General features: G+C 36.2%; 1 long non-coding RNA gene across 10 annotated transcripts in view; it reads left to right on the top strand.

Annotated features, from left to right (window-relative positions):
• LOC102158494 (uncharacterized) overlaps window positions 1–13,847 on the top strand; it is a 241,115-nt gene that overhangs the window by 61,784 nt on the left and 165,484 nt on the right. Inside the window, exons 3-4 of one of the 10 annotated variants that reach the window (XR_014813055.1) lie at window positions 4,620–5,323; window positions 6,109–6,674. The exons of the other annotated variants lie outside the window; for them this stretch is intronic. This is a non-coding gene — a long non-coding RNA (uncharacterized LOC102158494). Of the gene's footprint in view, window positions 1–4,619; window positions 5,324–6,108; window positions 6,675–13,847 lie in introns of those variants that run through there. 10 annotated transcript variants of the gene reach the window in all.

The following is a 13,847-nucleotide window of genomic DNA, read 5'->3' on the forward strand; positions in this document are numbered from 1 at the left end:
TGGTCATGAATTTTATAGAATGTCCTTCCTTGGGATTTTCCTTCCTTGTCTGATATTTTTCTTATAGTGAGATTCGATTTAGTAGTTTTGGGGAGTAAAACCACAGAGATAAAGTGCCATTTTCCATAACTTCAAGAGACATAGTGTTAATCCGTCTTATGACTCTTGATGTTAATTTTTTAACCTAGTGAAGTAGTATTTGTCAGATTTCTTCACTGTAAAGCTACTCTTTTTCTCTCTTTCCACCCTCTACTCTTTGCCATATTTAATTTTCACATCATCAGAGGGCCGCTTTACTAACCCGCATAAACAGTGGTGGTGACATAAACAGATATAAGCAGGTTTTATCATAGGTTTGCTATGAAGATCAAATAGGTGATGTTTCTAATATAATATGCTTTGAAATCTGTTAAATATATACCTTTGAGCTCATGTTTTTACTGATAGTTCAAAGAAATAAACCTTCAAATTTCTTCAGGGAAATTTGATGCCCTCTCCAGGATAGTGGGAGAGAAACTCTGGACAAAGGTCTTCTGATTCGTCTTAAAACCTGCATATTTTTAAGTGACCACCTACTATCTTTAAGTACAAAGCCCAAACATTGTGCCCTTCTGGTGCCTGCTTGTCAATTATGATTTCTGATGCAGAACTTTTGAGCAAGAGCAAGACATTCACACTCTTATTTTCTTAGGGCATTTAGGGCAACAACAGGGGCAGAAATGGTCTACTTTTACTCTCATTCTCTTTCCAATCCCTTTAACTGAGGCTGGAAAGATGAGAGAGGAAAAATATGAGGGGGAAAAAAAAGGGAGAGTTAAGGAGCTGTCTGGAAGATTTAGCCTGGGAGTGGCAGCTCCTGAGTGATTTATTATGGACTAGGGAAAGCTTAGCATTTCTTCCATATTTTTCAGGAAGGATGTGATGAGTTGCAACAACAATCTGGTGACTATTGCAGACTTGTTTGAATAAATCCTTCTTTATGCCTGCTTCCTTTTAAACTCAAGTTGTGTACCTACCTCAGGTTAAATGGCTAATCAGTTTTCTTCTGCCTCCAAGAAGAACGTCTCTGAGGAGCTTTACAGTTTTACTAGTTCAAGAACATCAGCATTTCTCCAGGTTCAGCTTGAACCAAAGGCAAAGCAATACCAGTAGTTGCTCTTTGTGAAAATAACTTTTCTCTTTAGGCTTTAAATCATGTCTTTTCCCCTTCCGCCACTGGTTTTCTCCTTTGCAGTGGAATATTTTCTGATTATTTTCCCACTACTCCTCCAGGAATTCCTACATCTACGGGAATTAAAGGCAATCAAAATGATAAGTAATTTTCTTTCCTTGTATAGTAGAGAAGTGTGTATCCCAAACACTTACTCTTTGTGTTTCTTAAAAAGAAATATTTCATGAAATCTGAGGCATCAAATTTGATTTTACTTTGTTGATTTAATATCCAGAGATTCTGCTCTGGGGGTACTGTTATGTAGAGGGGGTTTTAAGGAATAGGATAAGGCAGTAGAAATAATGTTTAAGGCCATGAGCTTTGGAGCCAGATCACTTAGGTTCTAATCTGAGCTTTACCACTTACTAGTTATGTGACTTTGGGCATGGTTCCTGTACCTCAGTTTCTTCATCTGTAAATGGGGATGATAGTCCTAAAATATAAGGTCATTGTGAGGATTTAATAACTTAATATATGTAAGACACATAGGACAGTGTCTCACATAGTAACTCTTTGGTGTTTACTGCTTATTAACATTTATAATAATAATAAAAATTCATCAGTACATATGCTAATATTCTGTGTTGGTCTTCCCTCCCATTTTACTTCCTGCCCTGACTGTAATCAGCATTACCTGGGCTCCCTTTCCAGCAGAATTTATTTGGGTTCAGCCAGAGGAGGCCCTGGGAGGACATGGATGCATAGAAAGAAGTAGAGATATGGGTGTTTTTTCTTTGTTTCCCCCCTGCTTCCATGTAGCTGTTTCTCCCACAACAGATATGCTCCTCCTTGATTCAGCTCTTGTTGGACAGCCTCTCCTGCACCTTCCGCTCTTCCTGGGCTCTTAACACCATTCCCTTCTCTTGTCCCTTCAGCTCCAGAGGTGGTAATGTCTTCCCATAGTTGGATCCTCTGGATGCTTCCTCATCTCTTGTTTATTATCCTACTACTTCCTACACGTTTGTTGTTAGTCTCTTCCCTTAGCATCTCTTCATTTGAACCATCTGGGGAGAACTCTATTTTCTAATGGGACCTTGACCCGTATAAAATTCTATAACTTTACATTTGGATTTGATAATTTTGTAATGTCCCAACTATGAATCCATTCCTCTCAATAGGCTAGAAAATTTTCACTAAAAATTGTGATTATTACTTGTGAACATTTAGCTGCTTCACTGTTATATTGCATTTCTTGAAACAAGAATTACTGTTTTGGATGCACGTGTGTGTGTGTATATGTGTTTCTACCACAGCACCAGATATATAGCAGATGGTAAAAAATAACCCTATAGTGTTGAAGGACATTTCTGTTCAGAACAGTGAATATGATGGTTTACTCCGGTGACACATTAAAAGCTTTGCAACTATAGCAGCTTTAGTTTCAACCTCTCTACAATTACTTGTTAGGCTTTAAAGGATTTATTGCTTGTGAAAGGTGCCAAAATAATGCACTGAGGAAGAAAATCCCATAGTCTCACAACAGGCTGTGACTGTCCAAGCTTCCTCTGCGTCCTGCTAAAGAGCCCAGTGGAGCTGATTGAAAGATTAGCTCATTTTCAATTGAAGTTTTGATGTTCTGGGAAACTGGGCAGTTTACCTTCCCCTCAGGAAATTCTATGAAAGAATTATATTAAGCGTTTTCTCCTTCTGAGGAGTCTCTCATATAGCCCTCCTGCTGCATCCTTGAATAGACAGGCTTTTAAAGAGGGAGCTGTTAATTAGTTTTGTTTCTATATACTTTTTTTCTGCAAAAGAAAATGCTTGAAAAGTAAGCGACCTGGTCAACTTCTGAGTTTGGTGACTTGAATAATTGTAAACAAGATCTTAGATATAACTTGTTAGCACCTAGCATACAAAGTACTTAAATGCAACTGTATACGTAAATATATTTAATATCTTCATGAGGGCAGATGTGTAGTGTCTCTGTGTGAGTTACTTACGCAAGTAGCTCTTGGAGCCTCATTTTCTTTGTTAGTAAAGCAAATGGTAACACCACCTGTCTTGTAGGTTTATTGTGAGAATTAGAGATCTTTACAAAGCATCTAGAATGCAGTAAGTATTCAACAGATAATAGCAAGAAGCACTGATAGAAGCTAGACTGGAATTTTTTTTTAAACTCAAAATGAGTAGAAATAATTGATATGTTTACCTGATTAGTAGTTGTTTTTGTATTATACCCTGCTTTTTTGCAAGCCCAGCAAGGTTGGCTGTTGTCATAAGAAGGATGTTTTTGGGAAAAGACTACTTACTGAACCACGAATGGGAGTTTTTCTTGAGAGTGTTAGATTACCACAGTTTATCAAAGGATAGGTAAGCTCCACTAGGTGGTAGCCGTGCCACGTAACCCTACAAGGAAAACTGCAAGAAACTGTCTAAAGATTAGGTGAATATTAAAGACAGAAGTTTGGACATGAATACCAAACCTGCTGAGGGCCAAGCAATATGACTTTTGACTTGTTTTAATTGAGAGCCAACTGAGGGCTTGTCTGGAGAGCTGTCATATCTATCATGTGTGCTTTAAGATGTCTTTATAAACACACACACACACATATACACTCACACGCAAAATAGACCTAGGGAATTATGCCCTCTGGGATCCAAACTAGAAGAACAAATTTCCTTCAAGGAGGTAAAAAATATAACATATAATATGATAATTACATAGTACACACAAGATGTGTTTTGAACTTTACGGAAATAAACCTTTCAGGCTCAAGTTCTGTTGCCAAATAATAATAATAGCCAGCAGAGAACTGCGTCTTGTGGTTTTCTTATAATCCCTTCCAGTTCCTCACACACACCAGATTATGCTCAGAAAAGTGGAGACAACACATACTTTTCAAGGGAAGTTCAGTAAAGTGAACTCTGGATCAAAACACTATCAAAACAACATTGAAAAAAATCACAATGTTTAACTTCCCTTCTGAAGAGTACACACAAACATTAGTAAAGAATGAAGAGACCTTCACTGAAAAATTATTTTAAAAGTTCTGTGTTTGAAATAACAGTTAAAAATTGGTTTCCTCAGACTCTGGATTTTATTTTCAGACAAGGCTTTTTAAGGCATCGTTTAGTACTTTAGTGTCTTTATTCTTTACATACCAAGGAAATTTTCTTTTTCTTTCTTATATTTTCTTTCCCCATAATGATATTTATTTTCCCCTTTGAACTGAAAATAAGAAAGGTGGAAAGAGGTGAAACTTTTTATGATTTCATTTTACCGTATTGCTCCATGATAACAAGATAACTGAAATTCATTCAGCACAGAGCTCAAAATGGAATTAAAATGTGCAATATATTTCCAACTGACATTGTATGTTGATATCTAGAATCTTTTAAAGTAAGTAGTGTTTAATGTTAGAATGAAAATTAGAAGTTTTAATTTTCCTCTCCTCGCCCTTTTCCTTAGCTTCTCTTGATGGGATGTGCCTCTGAGGTGGATGCTCCCTGGAATTTGCCCTGATATTACTCATGACTCTTCTTAAGCTCCTCAGATTTGTGAGAAGTAGATTTTTGACTTCTGTAGGGCTTGACTGACTCTTCTAATCCTGGCTCATCCCCAAGTCACAGGATGCCCTGAAATTCAGGTGGTAGCTGCACTAACTTCAGGATTCTAGACCTGCTTTGAGGAGAAAAATGGGAAAACTGATCTGTCAAAAACTTGGAAATTCTGGAGTTCCATCGTGGTTCAACGGAAACGAATCTGACTACCATCCATGAAGATGCAGGTTTGAGCCCTGGCCTCAGTGGGTTAAGGATCCGGCATTGCCCTGAGCTGTGGTTTAGGTCACAGATGCAGCTCAAATCTGGCATTGCTGTGGCTGTGGTGTAGGCCAGCCGCTACAGTTCAGACTTGACCCCTAGTCTGGGAATCTCCATATGCTGTGGGTGCAGCCCTGAAAAAAGAGGAAATTCTTAGTTAACTTTTTCCATTTTTTTTACTGGGTTTACTTAGTAAATCAATTATATACTAATTTATATTTCCCTAGAAATTGTTTACATTAATAATTTCATGTATAATAGCATAGAATTATGCATAAGATTCTTACCACTTAAAGAAATTCTACATTAGATGGATTTTATAATCCATTAAAAAACAAAATAAAACATAGAGTTGTTCCCATTGTGGCTCAGCAGGTTAAGGACCTGAAGTTGTCTCTGTGAGGATGAGGGTTTGGTTTCTGGCCTGGCTCTGTTTGTTAAGGATCCAGTGTTGCTGCAAGCGGTGTCATAGGTTGCAGATACGGCCTAGATCTGGTATTGCTATGGCTGCGGCATAGGCTGTAGCTGCAGCTCTAATTTGACCCCTGGTCCAGGAACTTCCATATGCTGCAGGTGCAGCCTTAAAAACAAAACATGGAAATTACTTTGGAAGCAGCCAATAGCCTAAATATTGTCTCTTCTAGATTAAGGCTAAAACAGAAATAAATTGGTCAACTATGCCCTGATGCAATTAGCTTTGGATGATAGGAATGGATTTTTCTAAGAGTAAGTGACGTAGGCCCCTACTCTCGGTGAAGTGTGTGTATATATGTGAGTGAGGAGACTTAAAAAGCTGGAATCATTGTTGAGTCTTCATTTAAAATTGATTTTAAATGCTTTTAGTTTTTGAGGTGAAGGAAAGAAGAAAGAGAGTAAAAGGATAATAGCTGGTGGTAGTCACATAGAAAGGTGATTCTATCACAGGACACTTGAGAGTTAAATTTAAATTCAAAAGAGATATGAAATTATGTTCTTGGCCATTTAACTTCTTTTTTTTTTCCTTTTTATTTTTTAAGGCTGCACCTGCAAGCATAGGCATATGGAAGTTCCTGGACATGACCTACACTGCAGCTTGTGGCAATGCCAGATCTTTAAGCCACTGAGTAAAGCCAGGGATCTAATCTTCATCCTCACAGAGACTACATCAGGTTTTTAACCTGCTGATCCATTACAGGAGCTCCCCATTTAACTTCTTGCATTCAGAACGTTTGTAAGTTATAGGTGCAGAAGTTTGAAAAAATTGCAAACACTGATTAACCTAACCAAAGTGTTTGAAGCCTACCCAAGATATCATAAAATTTTCTGTGCTTACTACTTTAAACTTATGGAACAAAACCAAATATAAATCAATAAGTAAACAAAGGCATAAAATATTTCTGGTCATATTGATTTGATTTTTTGAGTGAGGAAAAAATTTTTTTTAAGATTGCAAGTTGTGGAGTTCCTGTCATGGCTCAGTGGTTAACGAATCTGACTAGGAACCATGAGGTTGTGGGTTCAATCCCTGGCCTTCCTCAGTGGGTTAAGGGTCTGACGTTGCTGTGAACTGTGGTATAGGTCACAGACGTGACTTCAATCCTGCATTGCTGTGGCTGTGATGTAGACTGGCAGCTATAGCTCTGATTCGACCTCTAGCATGGGTACCTCCATATGCTGCGAGTGTGGCCCTAGAAAAGATAAAAAAAAAAAAAAGAAAGAAAAAGATTGCAAGTTGTTTTACTCGGCCATAGTTTAAGAAGAGTAATTACAGTATACCATCTACTCCTTTGTTTATGATTTATATATATATATTTAATGGCCATACCCATAGCATATGGAAATTCCTAGTCCAGGGATTGAATTCGTGCTGGAACTGTGACCTGAGCTACAGCTGCTTCAATGCCAGATCCTTTAACCCACACCAGGCCCGGGATGGAACCAGCACTGCCACAGAAACCAGCTGGATCATTAACCCACTCTGCCACAGTGGGAACTCTGATTTTTACATTTTTAGGAGAATGAGAGTACTATAATATTTTGTGCAATCATGGTGGTCTATTTTTCTTTAAATTCTGAAGGACACCATAGCTGCCAATGGATAAAATTTCTTTTGGGATTATAGATAGGCTTCCACATAGGATTACTTTGCAGTAAAGCCAGAGCTCTGAAGCACATGAATTAAATGGTTAAGCAGTGCTTGCAAGCAGTGATATCAGAGGAAATAACTGCTATTAAGTGAAAGCTGAACAGCAGTGTTGAGAGGGAAAAAAATTTCCTCATTTTCATCAGCTAATAATCAAAACAGTTTGACACTAGCCAGAGGGAGCCAAAAAATATGGAAACAATTATTGAGTTAAAAGAAATATCACAAAATTATATGTTATTTTGCATTTTGGATTTTTAAGGTAAAAGCATTTCATGAAGATTCTATCATATATTGACCAAATAAAAGACAAAGGTTAGGAGTGGGCTTAAAGGCAAAGTAAGAAATGTGGTATCTTCAGATATCAGTGGAAAAATGTATGGATTATTCTTACTTCCACAGACACAGTTCTATTTTAAATCCCACTGCTGACTGCCTTCATTATTAGATCGGAATAATCAGTTCTATGATGGAGTAAAACTGGTTTCACTGATGAGAAAAAACGCATTACAGATCTGGTTGGTGGTTTGATCAAATGCGTATAGTTACTTTGTCTTAAAAAATTGATGGTGATTGTCATTAAATCTCAAACTCTGTTTTTGCTTTTATGAGACTGTTATGCACCCTAACTGCATTAACACTACAATAACAAAATCACGTTTCCTGCTATTTCAAGAAATCTGAAATGGTGATGAAAGACATTTCCTACCAGTGATGTCAGTGGTTATTTAGTTGCTATTAAGATGGTAATGAAACTCTTTCTTGTCACTTACCCATGATGAAGTGTTCTTGATCAGATTGTGTTAAACAAAATGGCTGCCATAGTATTAAATGCTCTTTCTGAAAACTAGGCTTTCATTACTCTAATAATGTTAACAGAGCAAGCTGAATTATGTTTGGCATTAGCATTTGAATTATTGCCTCTAAATAGTGGTTTTTTTTTTTTTTTTTTTTTTCTTAATGGGATTACCTTACTTTTCCATGTTAAGGATAACATATATTTTGTAATATTGAGAAAAAAAACTTTTAATTATTTGAAATAAAAATTTTTCTCAAATTTGTTGTGTTTTGTACTATTCCACTACTAGTATCACTATTATTATTTTTTTCTGAACACCAGACCTGTGCCTAGGTCATGTCCAAGGGACATAAAGCATATTAGAAATTTCAAGATGGTTTTTCTTTTGTCTTGAGATAGAAATAAAGGGATACATAATGGTCCTATCTTTTCTCATATTAATTTTGGTATTTTTCCATCACCTGGTTAGCTGCTCTCTTTACTCCCCAGAAGACTCCTGTATTCTAGGGAATGTTGGGAGAGAAAGAAAAGAAATGAAGACCATAAAACAAGAAGGAAGTTTATAGCATCAATTCAGAAGTGAAGAAGCAACATTTTTTTTTTTTCCGTGTCCACACCCATGGTATATGAAAGTTCCTGGGCTGGGGATCAAACCTGCACCTCTTCAGTGGCCCAAACCCCTGCCTTATCATTCTTAACCCACTGGACCCCAGCAAGAACTCTGAGAAGCAATATTAATATTGCAAGAAGAGTAATTTCTTATGTCTCAAATCCTAAACATGGCTATTGATATTTAAAGTTGAAGATACAGTGGTTAGTTGAAAAAAAAATCACAAGTATATCAAATATTCAGTTTACTTTCTCTACCCTTGAATCTAGGTTTTATAATGTGACTTAACTTGGTTAACAGAACACTGGAAAATTTGATTCAGCAGGGTTTTGAGGAGCACTTCCATGTTGGAGCTTACCCTGTGTTGCTGTTTTCTGAGACTGCTGTGTCTCATAATGAAATACCACATGGAATAGAGACGAGCTCTCCTAGCTCTGGTACCCCTAGACCAGCAGGTCTGCCAACCCTCTGATGTGTGAGTGAGCCATTGTAGATTATTCAGTGCCAGCCAAGCTGGTATAGACCAGAAGATGCGCTCAGCCAACCGACAGAATCATGAGAGATAAAAATATTACTTCAAGCCATTAAGTTTTGGGGTAATTTTGTATGCACGCAAAAGCTAGCTGATACAAATATGAAAAATTGAGCCTTTGTTTTTAGATGAAAAAATATCCTAAAATTTTGTTGTGATTTTTTTTTTTTAAATTTCTTTTTGAAAAAAGTGCTTCGATGGAAAACTTTATTTTAGGTTTCATGAACTCACTGTAGCTTGGGTAGACTGCTTAAAAAGACTCAATGACTTGAACCATTTTAATTGAAAACCATACATTTCTCTTGAATTCCTGGATGCTTTAGTTAGCTTTGTAAGAATTGGTTGCAATAATCTGTCAAGATATCATCACATTTTCTATTAGTCTTTTCATTTCAACTTTGCTATTTTGTTTATACCATTGAAAAAAATGTACACTTAAGAACTTTTGGGAACCAAACACACTAGCTATTGCTGATTTAATGTGATGCATCATAGATGTAAATAAAATAAGCACTAACGTACTTTTTATATTCTCACTGGAATTTGTACTAAACCCTCAAAAACTATCCAAGAAAAGCTTTTGCTGTATATACTGTCAATAAGAATTATAACTCAGGTGTGTGTATATACATCTTCCTTTCATCTGTTACAGAGTATCCAGATCATTAAAATTCATTTATATTTGAATATATGCTCCCTATTTTTTTTTGTTTTTTTGCCATTTTCTGGGGCCACTCCTGTGGTATATGGAGGTTCCCAGGCTAGGGGTCAAATTAGAGCCATAGCCACCAGCCTATGCCAGAGCCACAGCAACTCGGGATCCAAGCCGTGTCTGCGACCTATACCACTGCTCACAGCAACACCGGATCGTTAACACACTGAGCAAGGCCAGGGATTGAACCCGCAACCTCATGGCTCCTAGTTGGATTTGTTAACCACTGAGCCACGACGGGAACTCCAGTATGCTCCCTATTTTTTATAGTTGATTAATGTTAGTTGTTGATCGAATGTGAGCCTGTAGGAAAATTCAAGAAATTGCCCTGCTTAGAAATTGTATTTGTCTTATTCTAAGGTTTTCTTGCCTATTGTTGCAAATTGGGCATTTTGATGAAGTACATGAACTAGTTTGTTTTGAGTAAGTTGATTTGAAAGCTCAAATTTCAGAGATGGCCAGAATGCCTTTTTTTTTTTTTTTTAAATCTAAAATGTTCAGAGTTGCAATCTGTTCTTTTGGAAATAAATTTTACCAGATAATCCAGATCTTTGTAACTAGTTGGCTTTGTTATTCTCTTTGTTAGAGAATATGTTTTGAAATTGCAGCTAAAGTCTAGTAGTGTTACTCATCCAGATAAGTAACAACTTTGCATTTTCAAATTAATGCTGAAAGTCATTATTGGGGGAAATTATAAAGATTGAGTAGAAAATTCTTTCTTAAAAATAAGAAATAAGAAAACATAAAACTTCATGTGTCTAAAAAAATGGCTCTAGTTTATACTGCTAGTGATTTCAAATTAAATCCATCAGCTGTATATCAAGGCAACTGAGAGGACTAAACAGCCATTATTTACAGGTATAATAGACTCAAATATAGTACCTCACTCTGGATGGAAGGAAGCAGGTCCACTTAGATCCAGTTTCATGTTAAACTTCATTTTTCTGTTGTACATGTTCTTTTCAATTTTGGCTTTATTTGGTCAGTAGTAGGTTTAGACTAATTCTGTTGCCTTTTTGCTGAAGTTGCTTTTAAATTTGTTTTTGCAAGAGGTGAGATTGTGTGTGCTTATTCTTTTTTTTAGATATTAACTTTTTTTCAGGCATTTTGTTTTTTATTTTTATTTTTTTAAAATGTTAATTGGAGTATAGTTGACTTATACAATATTGTATTGGTTTCAGGTATATAGCAAAATGATTCTGTTATACATATACAGATATTCTTTCTTCTTTCCCGTATAGGTTGTTCCAGACTTTTAGTAGATTCCCCTGTGCTGTATAATAGGTCCTTGTTAATTATCTGTTGTATATACAGTAGTGTGTGTATGTTATACCCATCCTTCCAATTTAACCCTAACCCCTATATTTTCCCCTATGGTAACCAAATGTTTGCTTCTGAAGTCTTTAAGTTTGTTTCTGTTTTATAAATAAGTTCTCCTGTATCATTTTTATTAGATTCTTCATATAAGTGATATCATATGATATTTGTCTTTCTATGTCTGACTTCTTTTAGCATGATGATCTCTAGGTCCATCCATGTTCACAAATGGCATTATTTAGTTCTTTTTTATGTCGAGTAATATTCCATTATATATATGTACGACATCTTCTTTATTCATTCCTCTGTCAGTGGACATTTAGGTTGCTTTTATGTCTTGACTATTGTAAATAATACTGCAGTGAACATTGGGGCGCATGTATCTTTTTCAAATTAGAGCTTTCTCTGGATATATGCCCAGGAGTGGGATTGCTGAATCATATTGATGGACTACAATTCTGTACTCTGCAGTTGTTGCATCATTTTACATTCCCACCAAGAAGGTAGGAGGGTTCACTTTTCTCCACATCCTCTCTAGCATTTCTTGTCAGTTTAGATCTTCTGCCCATTTTTTGATTGGGTTGTTTGGTTTTTTGATGTAAAGCTACTTGAGACATTTGTGTGTTTTAGAGATTAATCCTTGTATGTTGCTTCATTTGCAAAGGTTTTCTCCTACTGTGGGTTGTCGTTTTATTTTGTGGTTTCCTTTGCTATGCAGGAGTTTTTAGTTTAATTTAAGTCCCATTTCTTTTTTTATTTTCATTACTCTAGGAGGTGGATCAAAAAAAGATACTACTGTGATTAATGTCAAAGAATATTCTGTCTGTATTTTCCTCTAGGAGTTTTTTGGTACCCAACTTATGTTTAGGTCTTTAATCCACTTTTGAGTTATTTTTGTGGGTTGTATTAGAGAATATTCTAATTTCATTGTTTTACATATTGCTGTCCACTTTTCCCAGCACCATTCATTGAAGAGACCGTCTTTTTTCCATTGTATATTTTTGCCTCCTTTGTCATATATGAGTTGAGTGGAGGTGTATGGGTTTTTCTTTGGGCTTTATATTCTATTCTACTGTTCTATATTTCTGTTTTTGTGCCAGTACCATACTGTTTTGATTACTGTAGCTGTGTAATATAGTCTGAAGTCAGGAAGCCTGATTCCCCTAGCTCTGTTTTTCTTTATCAAGATTACTATGGCTATTTGGCGTCTTTTGTGTTTCGATAGACATAAACTTTTTTTATTCTAGTTCTGTGAAGAATGCCATTGGTAATTTGAATCTGCAGATGGCCTTGGTTAGTGTAGTCATTTTGACAATACTAATTCTTCCAACCCAGTAGTATGGTATATATTTCCATCTGTTTGTATCATCTTTGATTTCTTTCATCAGCATCCTATAGCTTTCAAAGTAAAGGTCTTTTCTCCCCCCTTTTTAGGGCCGCACTTGTAGCATATGGGAAGTTCCCAGGCCAGGGGTTGAATTGGAGCTGTAGCCAAAGGTTTCTGCCACAGACATGGTAATGCTGGATCTGAGCTGCATCTATAACCTACACTTGCAGCTTGCGACAACACCAGATTCTCACCCCACCCACCAAGGCCAGGGATTGAACCCACATCTTCACAGAAACTGTCAGGTTCTTAACCCACTGAGCCACAATGGGAACTCCAGAGTACAGCTCTTTTGTCTCTTTAGGAAGGTTTATGTCTAGATATTTTATTATTTTTGGTGCAATGCTAAATAGGATTGTATTCTTAATTTCTCTTTCTGATCTTTCATGGTTAGTTTATAGGAATGCAAGAGATTTCTGTGTATTAATTTTGTATCCTGAAACTTTACAGAATTCATTGATGGGCACTAGTAGAATTCTGATAGCATCTTCAGGATTTATATATATAGTATTATGTCACCTGCGCACAGTTGACAGTTTTACTTTTTCTTTACCAGTTTGAATTCCTTTTATTTCTTTTTCTTTTCTGATTGCTGTGCTAGGACTTCCAAAACTTTGTTGAATAAAAGTTGTGAAAGTGGAAAATGCTTGTCTTATTCCTGATCTTAGAGGAAATGCTTCCAGCTTTTCATTGTTGAGAATGATGTTAGCTGTGGGTTTGTTGTATATGTCTTTATTATTGAGATAGGTTCTATCCACTTTTTGGAGAGATTTTATAAGAAATAGGTATTGAATTTTGTCAAAACCTTTTCCTCTATCTATTGAGATGACCAAATATTATAGGAAACAAATAACACACAAGGGAACCCCCATAAGGATATAAGCTGATTTTTCAGCAGAAACTCTGCAAGTCAGAAGGGAGTGGAAAGATACATTTAAGGTGAAGAAGGGGAAGAACCTAGAACCAAGAATCCTTTACCCAGAAGGACTATCATTCAGGTTTGATGAAGAAATCAAAAACTTTTTAGATAGGCAAAAGCTAATAGAATTTAGTATTACCAAACCTGCTTTACAAGTAGTAAAGTAACTTCTCTAGGAGGAAAAGAAAAGGCCACAACTAGAGACAAGGAAATTATAAATGGGAAAGCTCACTGGTAAAGGAAATCATAAAAGTAGGATGCTTTCAGTTTTTCACCATTGAAAATAATGTTAGCTGTGTTGTCATATAGAGCCCTTATTATGTTGAGGTAAGTTCCCTCTGTGCCCACTTTCTGTAGAATTCTTATCAAAAATTGGTGTTGAATTTTGTTAACAACTTTTTATGTACCAATTGAGATGATCATATGGTTTTTATTCTTTAATGTTAATGTGGCCCATCACTGATTGATTTGTGGATA

This window comes from Sus scrofa, chromosome 8 (genome assembly GCF_054392235.1).
Source record: "Sus scrofa isolate SSC_HxYL_T2T_F1_AM1 chromosome 8, Sscrofa_HxYL_maternal_Yorkshire_Landrace_v2.0, whole genome shotgun sequence".
Taxonomy (NCBI): Eukaryota; Metazoa; Chordata; class Mammalia; order Artiodactyla; family Suidae; genus Sus; species Sus scrofa.